The 6,350-nt window shown below is 30.4% G+C and overlaps 1 long non-coding RNA gene across 1 annotated transcript; it reads right to left on the bottom strand.

Moving 5' to 3' along the window:
* Positions 1-2,257: 2,257 nt before the first annotated feature.
* Positions 2,258-4,913, bottom strand: LOC111716688 (uncharacterized). The gene is made up of 3 exons (XR_002768568.1): positions 4,883-4,913; positions 2,617-2,709; positions 2,258-2,349 (listed from the first exon to the last, which is right to left on the bottom strand). It is a non-coding gene; the product is annotated as an uncharacterized LOC111716688 (long non-coding RNA).
* Between the last annotated feature and the right edge of the window lie 1,437 nt (positions 4,914-6,350).

Below are 6,350 nucleotides of genomic sequence, written 5' to 3'. Positions count from 1 at the left end.
CCTTAGGCCAACAGTCTCTTTAAGATCATTTAGGAAAAAAAATTGTCTAGATTTGCGGGTCATTAGGATATTGACTTTTTTTCTTCAGTGAAATTAAATAGGTAATCATCTCATCACTTACACTAACCTAAAATATTATAAATATTACAGAGAGAACCTTGTCCTTATCACGATAGGGGGTGGTGGTGTTTACCCCCCCCCCCTGTGTTTTTTCTAAATAACTTAAAAATACAACTTCTTGACATTTTTAACTTTATAGTTCTGAACTAATTTTGCTTTTTTTTTGATGCATTGGGATTCAAAAACTCAGATATAGTTCATAACTTTTTTATGAACTTAGCTACATTTATTTAAAAATTCTTTAAAAAATGAATGTAATAATGTGTGTAATGTAATATATTAATATTTTTCAAAGGTAAAAAGTTTTAATTTTAAACTTTTCAAAGTCTTCCCTTGCACTTTAACCATTAAAGATGGAGGTCTAATTTTTTTTCTGAGCAGGCCTTGAAAAGATTGGCTAGGGTCTTTTATTATGTATGGGGTGGGGGGTTGGAACTTATATTAGCCCAACCAGGATAGGGTTAAAGCTGTTGAAAAGGAAGATAATTGTTAGACCCCAAGGGACTGAAAGCATAATATCATTTGACACTCCATGCAAATATGACAATGACCAACTTATTATGGTACCCGTGAAATGTCACAGCTGATCAGCTATGTGAAAGATTTTGTTGTTTCTTTTAAGATTTAAAGTGTTAAATATGATAATTCATAATTAGAAATGCACACATTACTTTAGAAGAGAAACCACAATTGAAATTAATCTAATTGAGACCTAAGTTAAACTAGATCAGACAAAGATTCTAAGGGTATCGTTTTAATTCAGGCATAGTTATATTTTAATGGAGGGTCACTTGAAAACAATCCATTTCCAGAAATTGTCTAGACCCAGTCTAACCCTCAAATAATAGAAAAAAAACAGCTGTTGTAGGTCCAATATTGCAGTAGGTCCGAAGTTGAGTTTTAATTTTCAAATAGATTTATGTAACTTTACCCGCATAGAGACCCATACAACTCTGAAATAGGAAGATGCCATTTTATGTATTTGATTTTGTTACTAAACTTGCTTGAAACATAATTAAGAATTGAGCAATAACAAAAGTTATTACTCAAAGTTACAGAACTATATTGACACTAAAGTAAACAGATAATAATGATTATGCTTTAATTAGTTATGATAACTGACCCTTTTAAAGTCCGCTAAATATATAACCTATTCCAGATTGGGCCCGGCTATAAAAAAACTTTAGAAACCTTCCAAAAACTAAAATTTTTGTTATTCCTATACTTTAGACCCTGACGGTAAAGACCTTCATACATAGGCTATTTATTTAAACAAAATTCATGGTTTAAAATATCAAAGCTGTCAACAACAATGGATTGCAAAGTTATTGGAAGTAAAAAAGTTTGCGGCAATAATTTAGTGGAGTACAAATCAAAGTTTGCAGCAATAATTTAATTTCTTTTCTGGAAGTAAATGATATATTTAAATATTTCTGTTCATGCTTTTTATTTTTACCTTATCAGGTTTGATCAAAATATCATCTATGCCAATAGTACCAATATGCTTGTACCCCTGACTAATCATATAGTTCAGTAAATCTCGTCTAAACATTTTAAAAATAACGAATTAAGCAAACAAAAATTGTATTAACATGATAATCCAATCAAATGGCATAGTTTACAAGGATTGATAGTAGTAATAAAATCATCTAGTGGCTGATCTATCATGATATCACTCTGTAAGCCTTTCAACAATTTTTTAATGACAACAATACATTTTTTGTCATATTTTACTGTTCTCACTTTGTAGGTTCTTCATTTTGATATTATATTGTCAAACATAGGGTTTCAGGGTTTTAAATCTTAATCTAAGAAAAAAGACTTGTTGTAATCTTGAGCATTTTTTACATAAAAAAATTTCAATTTATTTGATTATTTTCTCTTTTGCTACAAAAAATATCAAAATAAAATTTTAAGCTTCCTATATCTTAACTGGAGAAGAAAACTCTAAAAAATAATCGCTTTTGATTGCTACTAATCTTACTTCTATTTATAAGGAGAAAATTGTTAATAGAGTCTTTTTCAGTACCATCACAGATTACACCATAAACTTATTTATTTGGCTAGTGTATGCACATAAACAACCCCCCCCCTCCCACCGCAAAAAAAGACAAATATTTATATTAAAGTTCTAAACCTTGTCTCTGTTTTGTCAAATTCTCCGATATGATTTGTCTCTATTCCTACCAACCATATATCCACCAGATGCCAAGGTATAGCTTTCAAAACCTAGATTTATAGATAGATAGTTAGATAGAGTGGCCTGTCCGATTTTCAGTGGTACCCTTTAAGTTTAGTTTGTTTGTTCTAAAATTGTTTTATACTTTTTATAAAAAATCGGCTACTTCATATAAAATGTACTTTTTATAAAAAATCTACCATGTCCTTAAAATGTCATATATGAAATTTGTTATTTATAATTTTATTATAAAATAAAATGAATAATAATGAATTGAACTTCTATGAAATATCATAACACCTTAAAAAATTATAAACCTTTAATTCCGCCCCCTCTATGTCCAGTGAAAAGTAATGAACTGTAGGATTACCAAGAGCAAGAAGTAATGTATAAAGAGGAATACAAGTTTTCTAAACAAATAATACAATATAGTGGTATCTATAAAACTGTTAGATAAGAACACAGCGTTAAGATTTAAAGTGACTGTATGAGCCATTTAATTTCACCTTTCATTGAAAGAGGCTATTCCTGGTTCACAACAGTGCCCTATTAAACCTTTGACTGATCAAGGATGACAGACATATCCTTGTTAATCTAATAAACCCGCTTAATTATTAAACACTTTGTTAGCAAACTGGTATTTATTTGCCCTAGCACTCTCATTTTGGACACTATCTCAATTTTTTGACTTGACTTTTGTAAAATAATCCAAAACACTATACGACTTTTTTCTGATTAAAGCTACACATTTAAAATACTATAATTTTGAAAAAATGGATGTAGAAACATGTGTCACATCATGATATTTTTTTTAGACAAAAGAATTATATTTTACTTTTTATTGACCCTTTTTTGGCATTTTGTTCAACCCTCTCAAGCACACAAACTATTAAAGTTGCCAGTCTGACTTTTTTCTTCTTTAAGCTGGCCTTGTAAAAATGGGTCATGACTATGCATTTTATTCATAAGACCTTTTTCTAGGGGGCAGGGTGTGCCAGAAATTCAGACCCCCCAGCTTTATAGGGTTAAGAAAACAAATAATTTACTCTCCAATGTTTAAAGCAGCTTTCAACGTAAAAATGACAATATTTGCAAAAGACCCTAGTGAAGGATCAGTTCGCACTAAACGCAGTATTTGGAATGATTCAATGGCTACCTAGATATTTCCACAAACAGATCTCTGTACTTTAAACAATTGCTTCAAGGGTATTGAATGAATTTAGAGGATCAGTTGAAACTACGCTTACAGTCCCTGTGAGTTAAATACCCATTTGACTTTTTAAGTTAAAGGGAGTGTTCACAAAAAATGAAAGGGGGTATAGGCTTAATGCGGTAAAAAAGCGCTTTTGATCGCTACTAATCTTTCTTCTATCTGTTGTGTCTACAAGGAGAAAATTGTTAAAAACTACTCACACCGAAGAACGTAGTGTCCATACAAATTCAGAAAGATGCAACATTCAACTCGTATCATAAACAAATCAATTTAATTCCAAAGAAAATCATTCAGATATTAAAAACAGTAGTCATCGATTAATTTTCGACGCATTTGTATAAGTTAATATTTCATAATATTTTTGATTTTGTTTTTTCTTAAAAATAATTTTAAAAATAATTGGATTTTCATACATTCATTGAAAATATGAAAACGCCGTCTTAATTATCAAAAATCCTCAAAACAGGAATAAAGGTTTTCAAAAGTAACTCTCAGATCATGAAAAATACAAAATATTATAAAATATCATCTATTTATGAATGCGTCGAAAAATAATCGATGACTAATGTTTGTAATAACTGAATGATTTATTCGGAATTAAATTGATTTGTTTACAATCCCAGTTGAATGTCGCATCTTTTTGAATTTGTATGGACACTACGTTCTTCAGTGTGAGTCATTTAAAAAAAATTTCTACTTATAGACACAACAGATAGAAGTAAGATTAGTAGCGATCAAAAGCTCTTTTTTATCACATTAAGCCTATACCCCCTTTCATTTTTCGCGAACACTCCCTTTAATGGTTATGAAAAATTAATAACAATCTTAAAGCCTTTGTAAGCTGATAAGGACTATGCAATTTTACAATTTAAGGATCAAAATAATAGATTCATGGAAGTTTATAGTAAGAAATTTGACTCTACTGGAGCCCACCTGAGGAATATTATTTTCACTGGAGGGTTTTGAAAAATGGCAATTTACAATTTAAAACTTTACCCAGGGTGATTTACATTCCACTGGAGGGATTTAAATATCTTTCCAGGGGGTTTATAATTCCACTGGAGTGATTTAGACGTATTTACAGGGGGTTTATAATGAAAATGAAATCCCTCAGCTGGTCTCCAGTAGAATCAAAATCTAACTACAATATTCTTTGATTTGAATTAATATAGTTATCCTATATAATTCAATTGGTGTTCAAGGTTACAAAAACCTCAACAGAAAACTAGTATATTTTGAAACCACAAGTAAATTACAAGCTACCAAGTTTTTCCTCCATAAGGAAAAATATAAACAAAATGATTAGATTAAAAATGTACTAAGTAACATCTTCAAAATACAATTTATGAATAAAATTTTTTTTACTGGACCTGTTCCATATTTGATCCTCCATGTGCCTAAACAGAATGGGTTTTACATTAATCACAATGATTTTAAATACTATCCATCTCAGACAATAGCAGATGGAGTTTGGCAAAGTGTTTTTAGGTTATCAGGAGATTTCACAAAAGTCTGTGATGTATATTATCTAAAATTGTAATCTAGCAAAAATTGGCTTTTTTACACTAGTTTTGCCAGTAGTAGATAAAAGATAATAATAAAAGATTTTTTATAAATAGCTTCTTAAAGATTTTGGTTCCATCAGACTAATATCTTCAAATTTAAAAAGGCAGTTTAACCTACTGGTATTTTATAATTTCATGGAAAACTAATTAGCCTTTTTATTTGTATTAGTCTTACTTTTCAACAATATCTATGACGGGAGAAAAACTTGATTTGTCGTTCAGAATTCCAGTAGAAAGGTATGATAACTTTGTGTAGACACTATTTAAACATCTTTTAATTTACAACAACTAAATTAAATCTAAAATTATCCTACTTCCATGACAACAAGTGTCAGTCAGTATATGAAAAAAATATAAAAACTTTTGATTCTCATAGAAACCCGTTCCTGGATTCCAACTCCTCAATAATTCTGGGGAAAATAGAGAACACGTATCAAACCCTCAAATTTTTAAAATAAGTTATATTTTGAAAAAAGACAATTTTAAAATAATTTTGAAAATAATTAAAGATATCTAGAATAAACTAAAATCTAATTTATTTTTTGATTTTTTTAATTCCATGACTATGACAAAGCGAATCAAATAATATCTTTGCAAAAGTATCATATGATTGCACTTGAACTTTGAATGTTTTTGAAAAGTAAGACTAATGACAATGAAAAGATAATAGACTATTTAATTAACCCTCAAATTACAGTGAATGGTCCCTGAAATGTTGGTGGCAAAATTACAGTGAGAGTAAAAATGCTGCTAAATCTAATTAAAGAGAAAGTATAGAAAATAAAGTTATTAGTAGTTACCAACTCAACTAACAACTTAAATACAATATGCCTTAAGGACCAATCATAGATCAATACGACTCAGGGTTTTGTCGATAAGGATCAGTTTTCCTATGGGTGAAACTTTAGACTGACATGATTCAATTGACTTAGGGTTTCCAGTCGTAATTATGTTACGCGTAATTAGGCGTTACACTTTCTTTCACTTATGCAGGATCATTACGCGTAATTACGCGTTTATTCCGTTTACGAAAGAAAGTCTAGTTTCGCGTAATTAAGGCATAACTACGCGAAATTACGCAATACGAAACAATTCCGTAATAAATAAAGTACATATTAATTCTCATAAATAATTATAGCGGTACTCCAACCCCCCAACCCCCCCTTCTCCTTTTCTTTCCTGCCTGACCTACCCCCCTCGTATTCTATTCATTGCTGCTCATCCAACAACCCCCTCTCTCTTCTCATTTCCTCTCGCGCCACCTCCCCCCCCC

Source organism: Eurytemora carolleeae, unplaced genomic scaffold (genome assembly GCF_000591075.1).
Source record: "Eurytemora carolleeae unplaced genomic scaffold, Eaff_2.0 scaffold2154, whole genome shotgun sequence".
In the NCBI taxonomy this organism is placed as follows: domain Eukaryota; kingdom Metazoa; phylum Arthropoda; class Copepoda; order Calanoida; family Temoridae; genus Eurytemora; species Eurytemora carolleeae.
The sequence above is the reverse complement of the archived record's forward strand: the minus strand, read 5'-3'. Positions and strand labels throughout refer to the sequence as shown.